The sequence below is a fragment of the Phyllostomus discolor genome, chromosome 2 (assembly GCF_004126475.2).
Source record: "Phyllostomus discolor isolate MPI-MPIP mPhyDis1 chromosome 2, mPhyDis1.pri.v3, whole genome shotgun sequence".
Lineage (NCBI taxonomy): Eukaryota > Metazoa > Chordata > Mammalia > Chiroptera > Phyllostomidae > Phyllostomus > Phyllostomus discolor.
This window is the reverse complement of record NC_040904.2, coordinates 171,940,688-171,961,537: the sequence shown is the minus strand read 5'-3', so window position 1 is coordinate 171,961,537 and position 20,850 is coordinate 171,940,688. Positions and strand designations below refer to the sequence as shown.

General features: G+C 39.8%; 1 pseudogene; it reads right to left on the bottom strand.

The window, feature by feature from the left end:
- Window positions 1-675: 675 nt before the first annotated feature.
- LOC114513659 lies at window positions 676-1,548 on the bottom strand (annotated as a pseudogene).
- Window positions 1,549-20,850: the final 19,302 nt, after the last annotated feature.

Here is a 20,850-nt window from a genome sequence, read left to right as displayed (position 1 = left end):
TTAACAATACAGAATGACTCCTCTGGCGATCAGATAGTGAGTGCGTTCTGTTTCTTATAATCATTCCATCTCCAGCCACTCCCAGTCCAATCCTCCCATAGCTGGCTCTGCACTGAAATGCTTGGAGATATTTGCTTGTATTTCACTTATAAAATAGTGTTGAGTCACAGGTAAATCTAATAGCCAAACAAACCCTTCATTGATTAATCCCTTGGGTAACTAACTCAAGCCAGGTGATAAGAAATTTAAAATGAGAAAGGTAAAAAAGATTAAACATAACTAAATCAATATTTATATTGCTATGTTGTACAGCTTTTTCTTTATTTTAAAACTTAATTAAGGACGAGGAATAAAGACCAAAACTTTGCAGAACTAAAACAAGTTTGCAAGGCTCGAACAGCATATTAACCATAGATATTTCCTTCCCGCTTTTTCAGAAAATTCTTCCTGATGCATTGGTACTGGGTACAACTGAGAAGGGAAGACATCTGAATATCTTTTTTATTCTTTGATTTATTGGCACCACAAAAAAAATAAAGTCCTATGGGTAGAAATGAAATATTGTGTTTAGCTGGTTCCCGTAACTTACTCTGTTTAAGAGATTCAATTTAAAAGGTACATGCATTTTATTTATTTATTGACAGGCTTAATTCACTTTATTTTCCTCATATAAAATTATGTGGTGGCCACAGCTGGAGCCCGGGTCCTCTGCACAGAAGCTCTGGAGTCACTGAGTTATGAAAGGGAAACTTGGTGGACACAGTCTCTTCCCAGAGGTCGTGGATGAGATAACTGTAGGTCTTAGATACGGCATCGAAGGCAGCCATGGCAAAGTTGTCGAGGGTGGCAGTGGAGCCCATGACCGAGGTGTAGCTGTTGTAGATACCAGCCATCATCAGCAGTTTCTTGGGCGCAGGGGCTGAGACGATGCCAGTGCCCTGAGGCGCGAGGGCGAATGAGGTGCCCCAGCACAGAGCCTCAGCACCGGCTCTCCTTGCAAGGGATGGTGAGGGGCTTGCCCATCTTGTTCCCCTAGTAGCCTTGCTGCACAGGGACAAAAGAGAGCTTGGCTAGGACGATGGCCCCATGGATGGCAGTAACTACTTCTTTCAAGCACTTAACACTCAGAACAATATGCCCACGGTAGCCCCCAGTGGAGACAAATGCCTTGAACCAGGTCCCCTGATCTGCATGTGTCTGCTTTTACACGGGCATAATCTTCAAAACCTTATCCTTGAGGGATGCGCCCAAGAAAAAGTCAGTGATCTCAGATTCCTTAATGGGCAGAGAAAAGCGATAAATTTCCTCCAGGGCCTTGATTTTCATGACCTTGACCAGGCAGCTCAGCTAGGTGACAGGGATTGACTTCTTGTCCTCAGCCTTGCCTCCACAAACTCCAGGGCCTCCACCCGGACCCCAGCCTTGGTCACGCATGGCCTTGCCCCAGATGCCTCTGCCAAATCCTCCACAGAAGCCACCGCAGCCTCCCATTCCAGAGCCCCTGGGGCCTTCAGGCCCTCCTGTAGCACCACCCGTGTCATCCACCATTTGTTGTTTCTTGGGAAAAAGTCATTTTATTTTATTTTTAATTTTATTTTTCAATTACAGTTGACATTGATTATTAGTTTATATTAGTTTCAGGTATATAACAGAGCAGCTAGACAATCATATAATTTATAGTGATTCCCCAGTATTTCCAGTACTCATCTGACACTATACGTAGTTATTACAATATTACCGGTTATATTTTCTATGCTGTACTTGACATCCCTGTGACTGTTCCTTCACCCTTTTTACCCAGCCCCCTGACACCCCTCCCTCTGGTAAGCATCAGTCTGTTCTCTGTATTTATGAGACTGTTTCTATTTTATTTGTTTGTTTATTTTGTTCTTTTGATTTGGCATATAAGTGAAATCACATAGTATTTGTCTTTCTCTGACTGGCTTATTTCACTTAGCATAACACCCTCTAGGTTCATCCTTGCTGTCACAAATGGTAAGGTTTCATTCTTTTTTTAATGGTTAAGTAATATTCTGTTGCATGTATGTACTCCAACTTTTTTATCCACTCATTTATTTATGGGAACTTGGGTTGCTTCCATGTCTTGGCTATTAAAAGGTACATGCATTTTAAGAGCTGGCCCTTTTCATCCTAGATTTTTTTTTTGACCCCTTACTACCTAGGAAATGGATGAGACAGAGAGAGAGAGAGAGTGAGAGAGAGAGAGAGAGAGAGAGAGAGATGGTCTGATCAGGCCCCTACCTCATAGAGAGTTTTTCTGTAAGAAAACTCAAGCACAGTGGAAAGATTGAGGACTCTGGATTCTGGTGTACCTTGCTTAGTAAAGTCCTAGCTCTGTTGCTTCCCTTGGGTAAATCACTTGGTCTCTTGGAACCTTGTTCCCAGTAGTGCTGTAAAATGGGAGCATAATCTATAACTTGTAGGGCTGTTCTAGAGGTTAAATAAGAAAATGCATGTTTCTCAGTAAATTGCAGTTACTTCAGCATTGCAAACATAGGATCTGAGATGCAAAGCAGATAATTCACAACACGAGGACAGGAATTTTCTGCTGTTCCCTAGGCAGAGAGCATGAAAAAGGTCAGCTGCAAAAACCCGATGTGGTTTGGTTTCTGTACTCATTGATGCTGCTCTGCTCCAGGTTGGTTGACCTACACCCACTCATTTGTTCTAGGTTTTTCTCTCTGAAAACCCAGCTGTGTAAGCTGTGACCCTGGTAGGAAGGCCATAAGCATGATGAAGCGGGCTGGGGAGTCCCTCCTCTGTCCCTGGTCACCTGATCATTTTTCTACCTGTTTTGAGCTTTCCTATGACCTGTGAACATCAGGAACTAAAAGTCTCTGTAGGCATCAGGGGAGACACACCAGCCAGGATGGCAGGGAGGCAATTAGTCAGAGGACCTAGATTCCAATCATGGTTTTTGCCTCTGAAGTTATATGACCCTAGAGTCTGTGATACTTAACCTTTTGTTTACCTCTGACCTCAGCTTGACCATAAGGGTTATTAGGAAATTCACCACCATCCAAAAGGAATGTTTGGAAGGTTAATGACATAATTGTGCCTAATCCTGGTGATGAGGAGAGAGTAAATGTCTACCTTTGAAAATGCATAATAAATCTTCCAGATAAATTACTTTTCCTTTATTGCACTAAATATATCCTAAAAGGAAACCATATGAAGAATTTTCAGTGTTAAAGTTTTTGTTCCCTTTAGTGGCTTGAGAGAGTTCCAGAGCTATAGTAGCACAAACATATTCCCAGCACAAGTGGAACTTTTCATGTTAAAGGGCTCTGAGTCCCCTTCCAGGAAGGTACCCTGTGTGATTATCTAGTTAGGTTAACACACAGCATTTTCCCTGCAGTCTCCGCTACACCAGTTGCCACACCTATCTTCTGAACAGGAGAACTCAGATTGTTCAGTTTGTGTTTTATTTTATTTTCTGAAGTGAAGACCTCACAGACCATTTCCTCTACCTGATTTGCCTTAGGATACCAAGATGAACCAAAATTCTATACTCTCCTGAATACCTTCCTGTGTCTGTAGGAAGATACCCTTTTAACTCATTGAAGTCTCATTTATCTGAGATAAAATTTTCTTTGTTTTAAAGAGTAAGGAGTGAATGGAAGGAAGATGGAGCCTAGCTGCCTGAGAGAGCGTGGGGAAAATGGGGAAGAGGTAAGGAAAGTTCTCTAAGCTCCCCAGTATCAGCTGTGAATTTTAAACAAAAAATTTACATAAAGAAGAAAACAATATTCATGAGCATGTGCTATTTTCTGAGTGCAATGCAAGGTAGTTTCTTGCACATTATTCTGGCTTAATCTTTGCATCAGTTTTCTGAAAGGTATTATTATCACCATTCTTCCTTATTAGGAAAGAGAGGTTAAATCACTTGTCCAAGGTCACACAGCTCATAAATAAAGCCAGAATTCAAGTCCAGATCAGTCTAAATCTATTTCATAAACCAATGACCTTTTGCAAAGAGCATATCTCCTTCACCTTTCTCTTCTTCTCAGTTACCTCACCCTTTTGGGACTTTTGTAAGGGTTTTGGAAAATTCACTTGTACCAGGGCATGTGACCATGTGAAATTGGAGGCTGCAAGCTTTTTGCAAACTTGACAGTAACCATCACTGCAAATGCCATTGTGCTTGTAGTTTGTAAAGTGCTTAGTATATGAATGCAACCCTATTATTACCTAGTAATAGTGTGTGTTATTATAATAACATACAATTATTTAGCTTGGGTAAAATTAGAATGGTGTATATTTAAGATGTCATCCAGGCTCTTTTTTTCTAGACCCTCTGAAAAATAGTTTCATTTAATGAATTGCATCATAATCTGTATCACATAGGAAGTTGACTTGCATTAAATTTTCCATCTTTATTTTGGAATTTCTTGTGTTCTAGTAATATTCACTGGTTAAACTTGTTAACACTGAAAATGCATTAAGCAAATAATATGTAGGTATCATACACTTCTTGATATGAGAAGTATCCATGGGAACCATTTCACCCAACTGGCTAAATGTCATGTGTTTGAGAGAGAAAAAGTGGCTGTGAGATGTGTCTACACCCAGCTCCAGACTGCTGGGAAGCCAGCCCAGAGACCAGGCGCTGACACCCAGAGACTCCTAACACCATGCAAACCTCCACATAGCAGAGAGTTTATTGAGTAGCTCTGCCAGTGCAGAAAATACTCATTCACTAGGCAATAAGTCTTCTGCTCTTTCGAAACCTTTGGCTTTTGGGGGATATCTATTCTTTCCCCATGGTGCCCATTAGAATATTGAGTAGAAGAGATGGTTAAAATCAATATATATCATTCTGCAACTTCTTTGCAATAGTAGTTTAAAAATTTTGGTGGTAGGTAATTTTGAAATAATAAGCCCAAATTAGTTTTAAAAAATTTCATGGTTCTGAGAAATTCATGATTTCTCTGATTTCATTTTATTTGATGAATGTATGTATACTGATCATCAGTGATGCCCTGAGTTCTCTCCCTGTGTATAGTAATGCATATAAGTAAATTTCATATAATACACAGATAAGTTTAACACGAGGGAGCACGTGATCTCTTGTATGCATCACATTACCAGCACGGATAATTCAGCTCAGTAAAGTGTTGTTGCTCATGCATGTGTGCCAGCCTCAATGCTAGGTCCCAAGGAGAGTAAGAGAAAGCAAACATTAACTCTAAACCTCCCAAACTTTTCAGATAGCCAAGTTATGATAAAAGATGTCTTGTGATTCGTGATGGCTAGAGATAAAATTTATTTGTTTAGGACAAGTTTGGTCTTTAATATGACTTTTGACAGAGAAATAAAACTTTGAAACTTGGGGCACCTTTCTGGGAACCAGCATATTCAGAACGTGCTGGAACGCTTGACACCTCAGAAATCCTGGCTTGGTGCTCACGCCAGCTTCTGCTCCTGTTTGCTTAAGAATACCCCATCTAATTCCTAGCTCCCTCCAGTTTGGAGGTCTCCAGGGCTCAGCACGGAAGCTGCTGTTTGCTATTGGAAAAGAAAGGGAAGGTGGGGAGTCTGAGTGTGGGCTCCCTGGAGGTGCTAGAGCCGACCTGAGTTCTTGGGGAGCGTTCAAAGGGACTTACTAGGGCTTGGACCTCACCCACCATTGCAGCCAGTGGCTCAGAATCTGGTTAGATACTGGAGACTGGATCCAGCTTGCCCAAGGGTTTGGCAAGAAGGCAAGTGTCTGTGTGCCTGCTGGCACATCACGTTGGTTCTGTGCCTGCTGTAGAGAAATGCTGAGATCGGGGTTCATTAACCCGCTCCCAAATGTTGGACCTCCAAGTGACTTGGTTCAGTGCCCCAGCTGGTACAGGCCTGGGACCTCCTCTGCCCCGCCTTGCTTTTTTAGGCCCCTTCTTATTCTTAGTTGGTTGCCCTGGAGGAGCAGGGTGCAAATCATTTTTCGGTTGCTGGCTGCCTTAAGGGACAGGGTGAGTCTTGCTTGGCAGGGAAGAAGCTGGTGAATCCAGCTTTTGTTTTGCAATCCTTTGGGACGTGCTTACAACAGAGGATTTCATGATGAGTACATTTTGGTTATTCTAAAAGAAAAATACTTCCACTGATGTATTTGTCTCCTGGCTGTGGTTTCTGAAGTCATATTAAATTACATTAAGAGCCCTTTCTCATCGCCACTGGTCGTTTGCTACTCAGCAGACATTTAAAAAGATGGTATGTGGGTGAAAGATAAAAAGCTGAATGACGGCCACCGCCTGGGGGGAGATGTTCTCACAGGGAGGAAGCACCCTGCTGGGCAGTGCAGGGAGGTCATTTATGGACAGCAGGATGGCTAGAATTCTCTCTTCTGCCGCTCTGCTGTCTCTCTCAAAGTGTAGCTTTGCTTTGCCAGACTAGTTATTTTAAGCTCTTGCAAACAATTTCAGAGCTTTATTTTTGCCCTTGGCTCCAGTCAATTGGGGCTCCCATGCAGTGCTCTCTTTGGCATTGACATGGATCTGAGCTGCGTAACGGCAGGGGATATGGAGGGCTGGCACAGTGGGGAGGGCAGACAACAGGGTAGGACGAGTCAAGGCTAGAATGCTAAGGACGCTTCTGTAGCAATGTGCAAGGCTCGAAGTACTGTTCTGGATGGTGTGTAAACTCAAGCGTTGGTTTGACAGCCTTTCTGGTAGCAGCAAAGGAAATCTTTCTAGGCCACTTTGAATTTCATTTCCTTTTGTTCTCTTGTTTGAAATTCTTATTTCTCCTATGATTGGAATCTGTCTATCCATCAAATCATTTGGTTTTGGAGACAATGTCAGTAGTGGGGGAAAGAGATGTCTAGAAACACATTTTGAGCATATTGGTTATGAGTTTCAGTCAGTGGAAAAAGCAGCATCCAGGAGGGGATGGTCCTGGGCTGTTACTAGTTAGAACACCTACATTGCTCCTAAGAAACAAGCACAAATGGTGGGCTGAAGCCCCCCCCCCCCCCCCCCCCCCCCCCCCCCCCCCGCCACATCTGGAGTCCATGGGGAAGCACTAGCAGTGAGGAAAAGCAGTCCTCATTCTTAACACCTGTGAGTCCTCCGTGGTGGGGGAGAAGGCCGGCTCTAAATGCATAGATGGGTTAATCCTGGGGAATCTGGCCTAGGTTATTTCCCCCCTTATTGGCTCAAGCTTCCCTCAAATCTCATTGCTAGCATGTTATTCCTTGGCTTATGACCTTGTTAATGTCCCATAGCAGTCTTATCAGGTTTTTACACCTTAGTGTGAATTAGTTTATTGGTTTCTTTCCTTAGATCCAGGGAGAATGCTGAGTAGAAAATGAGAGAGGGCAAAGGGAAAAAGGGTTAAAGAAAGTAGTTGTTTGGGTGTCCTGCAGGTCAACTTCTATTTTAAAAACTCCCAGCAGTGGCGGTGCCTTGGGCTCTGCCTCGGGGCCTGCCAGCTGCTGGCATTTCCTGTGCCCTCAGCAGTTCTCCAAACAGAACCTTCTTTCCATTGTTGAGATGTGACATCTGTTTTAAATTATGTCAATTGTACCAGACAGTCAAGTGATTGACACCTTCTTCAGGATATGTGTGAAAACAATAGTAAAAGTGATGAGCCAGATGCTTCCAGGAGACTAAATTAGCATCTGCATGCAAGTTACTCACGGGGTTGGTGTATTCACTTTTGGGGGGCCACCGATAACTTACATCAGTAGAGTAGTAAATGGCCCCTGTGTGGCCAGAAGTTCTTCTACATACAAAGAATGGATCCTTTTTGTCTCTGTGTAACATCTTTCCTCCAAATATTTAAACATTCTTAATACTTGGGACTTATATACTGATTTACTAGTATCTTTTGATCAGGTTCCATAAAATCTTTATATGGTCTCTAAGCAGGAAAATATGTTATTAATCATATTTTTCCAAAAGATAAGATTCTAAGACTAGGCCAAACTATTTACCATGATAAGTTGTTATAGTCATTTTGCCTTTTGGGTGAATCCTCTCACCTGTAGGATTACACACATTCTATATACCATTCAGATTGCATGTAAGTCCTACACACACACACACACACACACACACACACACACATTTTTAACAAACTGTGATGGCTTTGTACTGTGTTAATTTAGCTACTTTGGTACTACGTTTTCCCAAATTCTCTTCCCTGTATTATTTTTTGGTTGGTGCTGGCCTCATGAGACTTTTTGCCCACGATTTGGAAAGCTCAAGTGCAATCACAGCCACGTTGAGTTCTGAAGGTCAGTGCTGCGCACCAGGCCCGGCAGCAACTCACCCACATAATTGCAGGTCTGCTGGCTCACCTACCTGGTGCAGAGCAGCTCCCAGTCCTGCGGCTTCCAAGCTCTCACCAGATGCCCTCCATCAGCTTCCCCAAGTACTCAGTCAAGGGAACATGCAGCTCCATGGGTAAGGGCACGGCAGGTCACATAGGGTATTTCGGTTGAGACAGTGAGAGTCAGACATAGGTCCTACCTCATCCTCTTGGTTTCTGGTTGTCTTTCTTGTCATCTGTACTCAGCTTTCCCTCTCCTCTGTCAGTCTGGCTGACCTAGAGTAAATCACCGATAGAGGGTGAACCCTCGTCACAGAGAAAACAACCTACATGGACTGCTTCGTCAACCTGCACGGACTCCCACAATTTCATATGGGCTAACCCCTATAATAAATCTCTTTTACTATAGTTTTTGTAGTGATAGTGATGCAACCCTGCCTGATACATAACAATTTAGATTTATTTAACAGCATATGGAATGATGTAATCTATATGAGAGTAGCAATCTTTTAAAGTTTTTTTCACTGCTTTATTTCCTGTCCCTAGAGTAGTGCTTGACACATAATAACCCCTTGCTAAATATTAATTGAATGAGCGTCACAAGTTTGGGTTCTTTATCTATAGCAAGATATGCAATTCATTAAGTTGTTATTTTATCTTAAATTCCAGACGAGATAAATATAAATTTCAGACAGGAATTCCAGCCAGAGATTTGGCAACTTGTTATATAGTTCTGGAGATCAGTAAAATGATCTGGATTGAAGCTATATAGATTCAGGGATCATTAACCTATAAAGGGTATGGATAAAAACCCAAGAAGAGATGAGAAGGGAAAGGGGCTGAGGAAAGAATTGTGGAAGACAAAACTGAATGATTGTTCTGAATTACTGACTTTCTGGTAATTGAATATATCTACCGCCTGGCTTGCAGGGGCCTCACAGTGGATGAATTTACATCCATGCACTGACGTTGGGATGGGCTATATGACTTACCTTAGCGGATGGAGCGTTAGTGACCATGAGGTGAGCAGACATTTGAAATGTGCTTGTGCAGTTGGGATTCCCTTCTTCTGTTCTGGTGATAATCTTCTGGGAGAGAAACATGCCCCCAGTTGGCACTGTCCCCTCTCCTGTGCCCAGAATAAAAACAAGCAGAGCAGACTTGAACTCCATTTGCAAACTGGATTCTGGTCCAGCTGACACACAGTCTGAAGCTGAGCCCACCCTAATCTGACTGACCGCAGTTCCTCTGCAGACTTAAAAGTACAAAAATAAATGCTTGTGATTGTAAGCCCCTGAGTCTGGGGAGGACTTGTTAGGCAGCATTATTGTAGCACTTGCTGACTACTATAAACAAAAACCAGAAGTTGAGGGTGAATAGCCCAAGAAAGGACCTGAGAAAAAAGAGCCAGATTGTAAGAGAGAAGTTTGGTGAGAGGTGTGTCATGGTTGCCAAGAAGAAGTATCTCAACAAGTGATCATTGTAAAATGCCTCAGAGAGGTCAAGAAAGTTAAGGATCCATTGTATTAATTGGATTTGACAACAAAAAACTAATGAAATTCCTATTTGATTTCTACAAATTTCTCAGAAGTAGGAGATAGAGTCTTCTGAGAGTGAGAGGGCAGAGGACTAGGGACCTGGAAGAAAGCAATACAAGCTTAAAGATTCACTTAAGGGAAGGGAAGAGACCATGTGATTTTTCTCTAGCAGTGACTGCAGCCTGGAAAGCAGGAAAATCTAAGTGACTGATGTGGTGTTGGAGTTTTTTTAGGCCGTGAGAATAAAATACATAAATATTTCCTGCCAGTGCCATCTATTATTAATGCTCCTGAATTCCTGGAGCATTAGAGTTTGTATTAGACACTTTTGCATGTTTTATGAGTTGTTTTATAGTCTTTACTGTTTTATGTGGTAGTAGCATTTCATCTTGCTCTTGCTATATCCATTCATCCATTTGTCCATCTGTCCACTCCTGCATGCGTGTATCCATCCATCATCCATCCATCCATCTTCCACATTATTCCTTCAAGGATGTGAGAGAACTTACAGGTAATACTATATTCAAATGTTAAATTAAAAATAAAAATTTCAGAATCAAGGCAAATATAGATTAAATAAACGTTAGTCACATAGCAAGTAAACCAAACAATTTTTGATTGATCGATCAAGTAGGAACCCAGCAAGAACACTGTGCTCAGACCCCATTCTAGAGCTGAAAATTTCCACTTTGGAATCTACCATTGTAATTAGGTTATATTTTAATATAATAATAGGAATTTGAGCATATTAACATGAAAAGAAAGTAATGCTTAAATCATAAACTCTCAGTATGGAAAGCTTTTAGTTTGATTCTCCTTTGCATCTGAAATTACACAGAGAAAGCATTTTTATATAATTTCCTCCATTCTTACCAGACCATATGATCATACTCTTTTGTCATTCCTGTCCCTTAGGACAGACAAAGCAGGTAGTGCTGTCAGTTGCTAGACCTTTACATAGAGAATGTATTACTATTTATCTTCTTAGGTGATGGGAAAAAGGCTGCAAAATGCACATTGAATTCTAATTTTTTTGTATATATAAGAACTTATTTTTGCTTCCTTTAAAAGGAGATGTTTTCCTCATATAACTTATTTATGTAATTTACACATAGAAAATATAGGATTATTTTTATGTTCAAGAACATTTGGCCAAAGGAAAACACAAGAAGAAAAGAAGTTTGGCTATCCTGGTTAATTAATGCCTTTTCCAGCTTCTCTTCAGCTGGTTGGAAAGTGAAATTAGTATCATAAGCCCCATGTGATTATTATATTTCACAATTATGTTATAATTAATACTTAAAAGATGGATTTAAATGACTGGTTTCATCTCCCTTTTGAGCTTAATATTCATACGAATTGAAAATCATTTAGCAGACATACCTATAAATCTCCTTGGATTCCAGCAAGAGTCTTTCAAGAAAGAAAAATACAGAAGCCAATCCAAGTCATTGGTAAACTCAGGCTTCAGGACCCCAGTTTCCTCTAAAGCTTCTGGCAGCACAATAACTGTAGTCATTCCCCAGACCTCTCCTACATTCCAACAGCTGCTGGATTGTCCAGTGACAGGTCACCCTCCCAGAGGAGACAAGTCTGCACTGACGACACCCGAAGTTTCACCATTGCACATCTCCGCCTGCCTTCCAGGGTAGCCTTCCCGTTCCTCTGTTGATCAGCACCTAGACTGATGAATTTGATTAAATTGCACAATTTGATACAATCTGACTAAATTGTAGAATTTGATGAAATTCACTTATTCATTTCATAAATATATTTTTAGGGACTTCTGTATGCCTAGTATTATAGTAGGACCTAGGAGTAAAATGATGAACCAGACTGTGCATTCCTTTAAGGAAAATTCTTTTTAGTGTTGGAAACAGGTTACTAAACAGAACAATATAGCATGATAAGAACTCTCCTCATATTTATATCTCTTAATTTTTCCCACTCAATGCATTATACTTGGGGTACTGGAGTGGTAGTCTATGAATACACTCTTAGAAGTCTTGGTAGTTTCTAAGACCATTTTTAAAAATTCACTTTGATGGTAATTGAAAATAAAGCATATTCTTGGTCATCTGGATGACTAACTTGCAACTGAATAACATTCTGCCATTTCTGTGCTCAAGTGTGTATTTGCAAGTATTCAGAAAAATCAGTTGTAATCAGCAGAATCTCATTCACACTAAAAGATTGATTTTCTATACAATGACATAATTGGTTACATAAAATTAAAGGTATTAATTATAATTTGTTGGTTTTATTTTTATTTAGTATGTAAATTTGTTTTGATTGTGTAAACACATAAGCAGGAATTGTTAATATCAAACTTTATGCTCTTATTATTTACATTTAGTAACATTCTGATGGAACCATTTAAGTCAAAATGAATGGGTCTGCACTTTAAATTGTAGGGTAATTTTCCCTTGAAATATAATGAGTTCACACATTACTTGTGTTTGAAAAACATAGTTCTGGTTCCCTGTCAGTGATCTTTCAGGGACACCATTCCATAAAACCCCTTTTCCTCATTGCCTTTGTGTGGGTGATAACTGTCATCTGACAGCTTACAATCATCCCTGTTTCCACCCTCAGCTCCTGAAGTGAGGGGATGCTCAGCTAAATGCGCTTTATTATAGACTGTAATTTAGAAATATCCAAGGGCTGAGCATCTTTTAACCCCAAAACAAATTATTTTAAGTGGCACACGAAAACACTCAAGGTTAAGCACAGTAACTCTCTGAGTTATTTGCAGGTCATATTTTTCATTTTTAAAATGGGCTATTCCAGGATACTAGCTAGTATAGGATACTAGGAGAAACGGAATAGAATAAGGTGGAGAATGTGGCAAAATGTTTTAATTGCCAGTGAAAATTAGTAAATAAAAACAAATATTATCTATTGGGTCAAATACACTTTGCATTCAGTTTAAGCAAAAACATAAAAGAAATTCCAAGCTGGATGCTGGGGATTGCTTTGGGATGAGCTAGGAAAGCTTTCAGGATCTAGCAATCTCTCTATTCTGTCTTAAAAGGGCTACTTTAGTGGAAACCTTTGGTAAACCTTGCATACAGGGGGAGGGGCAAATATAAGTTTACACTTGTGAGTGACATTCTTTGGAGTTAACAAAGCTTTTGTAATAACCATAACCTGCATGTCTTCTTCCATACAAACAACTGTTAACCTCCCTTTGCCTGTGTCTATACAGGAATGCCCCATAGAGTTAGAAACCTGAAGCTGTCCTCTCCCCACCAGATTCGGAGCATTTTTTCAGAGAGATTGAGAAGATTTTCTTGGGATGGCTTTATGTACTCTTGGGTATGTTCCGGGACTCCCTACCACCACATCACAACAGTGATTGTATTTTTCTTCATTCCATCTACAGCGACATGCTTGTTGCACATAGAAGTTGAAGACATTTGGAAACCACCAAAGTAGTTGATGTTCCCTTCCTCTGACCATCTCCCTCTCATCATTTCTTGGTTTCTGCCTACCAGTGTGTCAGGTCTATTCATTCATTCAACAAAGGTGCTGGGTCCCTGAAATAGGAGGAGCCATCTACATGTAGTTAGAAGTTCTAAATATGTATTCCCATAGCTCTTTATACTATTAAATATGACATCTTCTTGCATTCTGTTTAAATACATTATCTGTTTCATGTGGGCTCATTAGCTTTAATGTCTCTGTTTTAGACAGGCTGAATCAATAAAGTGCCACAGTTGTTTTGGGTCAGAGCTCCAGTTTACCTCTCCAATTCAGTGGCCAATAAATCAGCAGGCTAAATGAACCAATCTGGATTCAGAAACATGAGTTCATTCATCCTCTCCATCTTCCCAGCCCTCTTGTGAAACCATCTACCGACATTTTGTGTCTGTCTATTGCTGGCTTTTGCCTTTAAATAATGATTCTCAAAGCAGGTGGTAACGTGGTTGGTGTGAATTCAGAATCTTCACTGGTGTGTGTTGAGTGTATATTTAGAAAAGTACATTCTAAGATTATTATGCCCTGAGTTATTTAAAATGTTAATATCTAATATATATTTTTAAAGTATAAATAAAGGAATGCATATAATATTTATGTTTTTAAAAGAAGGCATGGGTTTTAAGAGATTGAAAAACATGGCCTTTGAATTTCCAGAGAGGGCATCTTGTCACCCAGCATGGGCACAGAGTGGTAACACTGTACTTTTAATGCTCCATTCCTGCGAGTTCAGGGTAATTGCTGCTCTTCAGAAGGTCAGATTTCCAGCAATCTCTACATCTTGAGGACAAGGAAATAATAGTAAAGTAAATAAACAGAAGCCTTTAGAGTCTTTGACCATACACACAATATGCTGGTCTGGGGAACTATGCCATATGGCTAATTTTTGGCCTATCTAATGTAAAATGTAATAAAAATGTTGGTAGGATTTCCAGAATGCTTCTGGAAAAAGAAGAGTTGTACCCTTTTGTTACTCTTCCCTTTTTTCTTTTTGCTGCATGAAATGGTGCGGTAACAGAGCGCCAGCAGCCTTCTTAGACTGTGACAAGTCACGTAGGGTCGAGGAAGGACAGAAGGACTAGGGTAGCATTGTGGAGTCCTCTTCTTTGGATTGCCGACCTCTACACTTCCTTTACTGAACACACCTTTTGTGTTGAAGCTACTACAGCTAAGGGTTTCTGTTACTCGCAGCTGAACTTAACTTTAACTGCCACGCCTTGTTAATTTAATTTCTCAGTAGCTTAAAAGGACCAAATTAGAAGCGGGAAGGGCTGCTTCTGGCAGCAAGTGAAGAAACAAAAACTTATTAGAGTCCAGGAAATTGATCAGTGGAGATGTAGCTGAGGTCAAGTCAGCAAAAAGGCAGGGAGAAATATAGAATATTTCATAAAGTTTTATACTGAAGATGGTCGATGTTTAAAAAATTATCACAAATAGAGTAAACTTTAGTTGCTGTTATTAACACTAGACACAATTTTCCTCATCACCCCTTTTGTCAACAACATATATGGAGCTATAGCCATTGTGTGAATGAGGACAAAAAACCAAATGCAAAATACCTCTGTGTTCAAAGTGTTCACACTAGATCCCAGGAAGGTGAGAAATGTGTCTGGATGATTATTCAGGAGAGTGTATGTACATTTATTTTGTGTAAGTGTGTAGATGGGACCGCTTATTAGTTCTGGGAATACTTCTAGGTCAAGTAGGGAGGCAGTGCCTGCGTGTAAAGCCCAATAACCCAACCTCCTGGTTTAGTTCTCTAACAAATGACACTGCCTCGCTTGTCCTAAACTCTCTTTAAATAACTACAATTTATTTCCCTCTCGACTACATTCTGACAAAGGGGCTCTTGTTCCCTACTGTTCTGTCACTCCCAGAAATACCAACACAAGAAGCTTCATCAGCAAGTAGGGTCACAGTGTCAAAAAAAGCTTATTGTCTGGGCTGGTGATTTTATTCCAGGAAGAGAGCCCTTAAAATAATAATAGAACACCAAAAAGCAGAGCTGCACTTACTTATTTCCAAACCTTTCACAACTCTATTTCGTAAACTCAACACACTGAATAATTAATTTTCAAAATCTATGGGACACCTTAGTCACTACCAATTTTTGTGGGCAGAGATAATGACTTGAAGGGAACATGAGCAGAGAGTTGATTTTAAGTAAGGAAATGGGGTCAGGGAGAGGTTAAGTGGCTGGCCTAGGGTCAGATAGCAAGCTGGTGACTCAACTTTGCAGCTCCTGGATCTGAGGGCTGCAAAGAAAACCAGAGCCCATTTCCTCTTGATAAGTTAACGGCCCCATATCTGTGGTCTGTCCTAAGCTTTTAAGAGCCACATTCCTTTTGTGGCTGCAGACCTGAGCTCCGGTGACTTTCATCAGAGTCTGGAAAACACTTTCAAGGTCAGACTGTGGTATACAGAGGGCAGGATAGCGCTTTATTTACCATGGAAAATCATTATGCAATTCATAGACACTGCCATCTTTTTGATGTCTTATGATCTACATCCAGTTCATGGTAACCAGACTATAGAACAGATGGCGATGTCTCAGAAATGATGATGACCCGTGTATGTTTATGGAGTACTTACTGTGTGTCAGGCACTCTGTGAAGTCTTATACACAGACTATTTCATTTAATCTGCTTTAACATGGAATGGATGTCTATGAACGTTTTTGTCACTCAAGAAGTTTGCTCATAAAAATGGACTTGTATGTGGGTGCATTGGATTTGTATGTGGGAAACAGAGGTGCCTGTTTCTTTCAAGTGGGAAGCAGCGATTATAAATGAGTAAGAATGGTACAACTTAAGTTTTAGATTTGTTTTAGGTGACAACATGTCACCTTGGGAACTGATAGAACTCATAAAAGGGAATAAAAAATTTTAGTAAGAAAGTTTGGAGTATTGGTGGATTTCAGAGTTAGTCAGCCCAACTCTCAACAAATCAATTACAAACACAAGAGGGAGGGGACCAAGAGATGAGGGAAAGGATCTAAGGGGCATATTATAATATTTCAAGATAGAAACATTTTGAACTTTTAAAACAACACACATTATGAGTTTGCAGGGATATAAAATGCTGAGGTAGAAACCCAGGGCCTCTTTATGAAGACACGATGCTAAAGCATCCCACTAATCCTGGCAATGGATTGAAATTCTGAGCTATTTTCTTTAAGATGGGAATAAGCTTCCTAAAAGCTAAAACTATAATTTAAAAGAAAAAACTTTAAGCTTTTTTTAAGTTGTAAAAGCAATGTTCATTGTGAAAAAAAAAAAATGGAAAACACAGATCAGCGAAAAGGAGGAAATGAGAGCTGTTTATACTCCTATTGCCTGGAATAGCCGTGGTTGGCACCTTGGGCTTTGTCTTTGCAGGTCCCTGTGTCCACGTGTGCACACAAACAAGTACAAATTTGGATCATCTTACACACTTTTTTATAACAAACTTTCCCCACTTAATTGGAACCCAGGACTTGATACTAACATCCATAAATGTTTTTATACAACATAATTTTCCATGGCTGTAGCTGGACATTTAAATTGTTTTTGACATTTTGCTACTATAAGAATCCTGGGTTAAATTTCCTTTTAGGTAAACTTTGAACTTATCCTTAATTATTTTCTCAGGTTAAGTTCCTATTTTTGTAATTTCCAGATTAAAGGGAGTGCATATTTTAAGACTTTTGAAACAGTCAGTCTACAGTGCCCTCCGGACAGGTTTACCTACAGATTTACACCAATTTACTCCAATTTATACCAATTTATATGAATTACACTGATTTATTGGGATATATGGGCCAAGGTTAGCTTGGAAGTTTCCAAGGAAGTATTTTTGGTGACAACTGTGATTGTGTCACAAATTGTGAATATTAGAAATAATGTTTTCTGTGTGGTTAGCTTAGAGTAAAACATCATAGATGTCAATACATGGCATCTTTGAGATGTGAGTAAATCTCCTATTTTAGCTAAAACTATAATTTTTTTCTTTGAGATGAGAGTAAATTTCCTATTTTATAGCTAAAACTATAATTTTTCTTTTGTTCATATAATTATTATATTGTTCATATAATTATTACCATTGAAATCTAAGACTTTTTAGAAGCCTAATTAAATGTCATGGAAATTCATTGACTGCTGGCTTTGAACATGTGGCAAGCTTAGATATCATTAAAATATGATATTTGAAGAACTTCTGAAAAAATTGGCATATATGGGAAGCAGATGCTTTATGTTGATAACAGTTAAGTTTTGCATTTGAAATGTGGAATCATGAGGGTAAGACTAATATCTTTGAGAATATGTGGATGTTTCTTATAAGGGATAAAGTACCCCTTACATGGTTTCAGTAGTTATTTTTTAGTGGGCTATTCTTTCTGAATGGTGCTTAACACTCTTCCTTCAAGGTACTATTGTATGATGTATTAGGTTGTATTTTAATTGTGGAATTTGTGGTTTTGCTCCTTTCTTTTGATGAGAGCAGTGATTCTTAGACAAGGGTCTACATCACTAACATTTATACATCCTTGTTTAAAATGCTTTTTCAAGTTTGTTGACATTTTCCCTGTCACCTCAATGGACCAGAAAAATACACATAGGTAACATTGTGTAGAGGTTCTTCATTATATATAGACTTCTTACAGATGAATGATTCACTCACTCAGTCCTTCATACATCCATTCATGAATCTATCTGTCCACCCAGTCATTCATCTAATAGGTCTTCACTGAGTACCTACTATGTATCAAATCCAGTGCTAGGACCTGTGTCTTACAGAATAAAAGACATTGAATTCAGCACATTGGCAACAGTGGGGGCTTAGCAAATTACTGGAGTAAATTTGTGTTGGTAAATAAAAAATTAAAGAAATTGGAAAAAGTCACACTTGTCTGTATTAATGAAAGTTTCGATAGACAACCTTCGTACTTACTACCTTAGCGGGCTATCCCTACTCATTGTTATGATTTGAGATATAGGTGGAACTTCATACCATATTAATTAATTAGTTTATTCAATCAACATATTTATCACATATCTACTATGAACCGGGCCCTTTCCTATCACTAGAGATGGAGGAGTGAATGAGACACACCAGGTCTTCTCCTATGGAGTGTAATGTTTGGACTATACCTCTCCTTCCCAACTACCTAGCAACACCCCCTCCCCCAGGCTAGCACTCTGTATTTGCACCGCTGTGGTGCACCATATTTATCTATCAGTCAGTCGGTCTCCCCTGAGGCTGTGGCTCTCCTTGAGGGTAGAGCCTCTTCCATGTTTCTTGCTGTATGTCCAGCCCCTGACACAGTCCCAGCTAATACCCCATATATCCTTATTGGATGAATAGGTGTTCATTTACTATCCCCTCAGTCTACTTTGGGGCTATGCTTACCTTGTCTGGGTAAAATAATTGTATATATCTCATGGCCACAAGAAACATATGTTTAACTGTAATTTAACTTTTCCAGGTTAAAGTCCTACCATATCGCTCCACGTGCTCTTTGCCAAACCATTCATAATTCTCCAAAGGAATCTGTTCCTTTATTCATATTTTCCCTTTGCCTAGAGTAAGTGCATCTCTATTTGTTTCTCTTCTTCAAGACTTAGCTCAAATTAGCTTGCTCCATGAAGCTTCCCCTAGTTGCCCTAATTAGAAACTCTCATCCTCTTGTGTTGCTATGGTACATTGCTTGAGCCATTTTAGAGTGCTTTTCTCTTTCTTTTCCGTACCAACATCAAGTAACAGTTCTTTGTTTAGTCTGTGTCTTCCCTCCCTAAGTTTTTCAGAGCAGAGGACAGGTTTTATTCACATTGGTATTCCCCACAACATCAGGAGCAATGCTTTTCACATAATAGGAGGCCAATAAATGCTTATAGAATGGAGGAATGAATGAGTGAATGAATGAATGAATGAATGAATATATCCCCCACTGTGAATGTACTTCATGTGTGACTTAGTGGGAGAAGCATACTACAAAGGAAAATGTGTACTTGAGACTAAAGATATTAGATAGAGGGAAGGGCAGCCCATGCAGAGTGACAGGAATGATATGTGAGGATCAGAGAAGGCAAGGTGTTTATGTGGAGAGTGGTAAAGGAATAAGGCTCACTAACAGGTGTGTTTAGAATTCTGAGGGAGTGTGGCTCCAAGTAACATGGCCTTGGGCCTGATAGAGGTGAGCCACTTTCTTGATTCTTGAATTGGATTTCAGATATCCAAATATCTGTGGCACCAACTCAGGTTCTCTTCCATCTGTTCTGATGACCTTGATCAATACATTCAGGAGGATGAATGTCATAATTACAAAAGATTTCAATGATAACTTTTATCCAACCATGGCAGGTGTTATATTCAACTGGTAGGAATTGGTAAATAATACTTCTAAATACTTTACATTTAAAGTTTACAGACTGCTTTCTATTATATTGTTTTTATCTTTGCCACATGTCAGGAAGATTCTGAAGAGAAACTGAGTCCAAGGTAGCACAAAGTGTACAATAATGGAGTTAGGACCTCTGGGCTTCTAAACCACATCTAGTATCTTTTTGTCTTATGTTTCATGACAAAACAATCATGAAGATAGTTGGAAAAGACAAGGAATCAACGATGAGAGAAGAGTGTGAGAAAATGGGAAGGTAAAATTGTGATTTACTCATTTACTCAATAACTGTATATGTGGCACTCCTCTGGTCTCTCCCTTCCCTATGCCAACCTGTGTCTCAGTTCTCAAGTATATTCCAGGTAGGCAATCAATAGACAGTGAGATAAGGCCTTGGCTGCACTGAATGGGGTACCTAGTCTAGTTATGGGAATTCAAGAAGGCTTTTTTAGAGAAGGTAACATCCAGGCAAAGTAGAAACCAGATGAAATGGGGCTGGATATTGAGGATGGAGAAAAGTTTCAAGCTAAATCATGAAATTAGGCAACTTATCTAGGGCAAAAGGCAGTAAGAAATAAAAGCAAGCAAGCAAGCAAGCAAGCAAGCAAGCAAGCAAGCAAGCAATCAAAAACACGAATGCCACCCTGTAGTGGAAATATACTCTTAAGCTTTCTTAGAATGAGGGCAAGAAGAGCAAAATGAGCTTTGCATGTATCTCTTGAGTTGTTTCTCTCTCTCTTTTCTCTTTCCAATGAGGACAGGAATACACATCTTGGCCTCTTTGGCCCAAGGTCTACAGTGGTTTCAGATTGAAATGTCCATGGGAGGATGATTAATTTTGTGCCTGACCTCATTTCCTGACTGAATTTTCTGTTCCAGCCCTAGGGATGCCCACAGTGATTTAACCTGAGCTGTGGTTCACCCTTCCTGTATTCTCTTCCCAGCTTGGAGACAAGGCTCTATTAATACTCAACCCAGGTTGAAGATACAGTTGCTTCTGTTTGGAAGAGATTGGCATCTATAACCTAGAGAACAGACAGAAAATATCCACTAGGAGGAAAGGAGCAGATATGATGCTGGGCTTTAGATGGGAAAGGGTAAAGTAACTTTGAAGATATTGCACGAATACAATTTTTCATGAGTAAAAGAGTACTTGCTCTTGTATTATTTGCAATTATT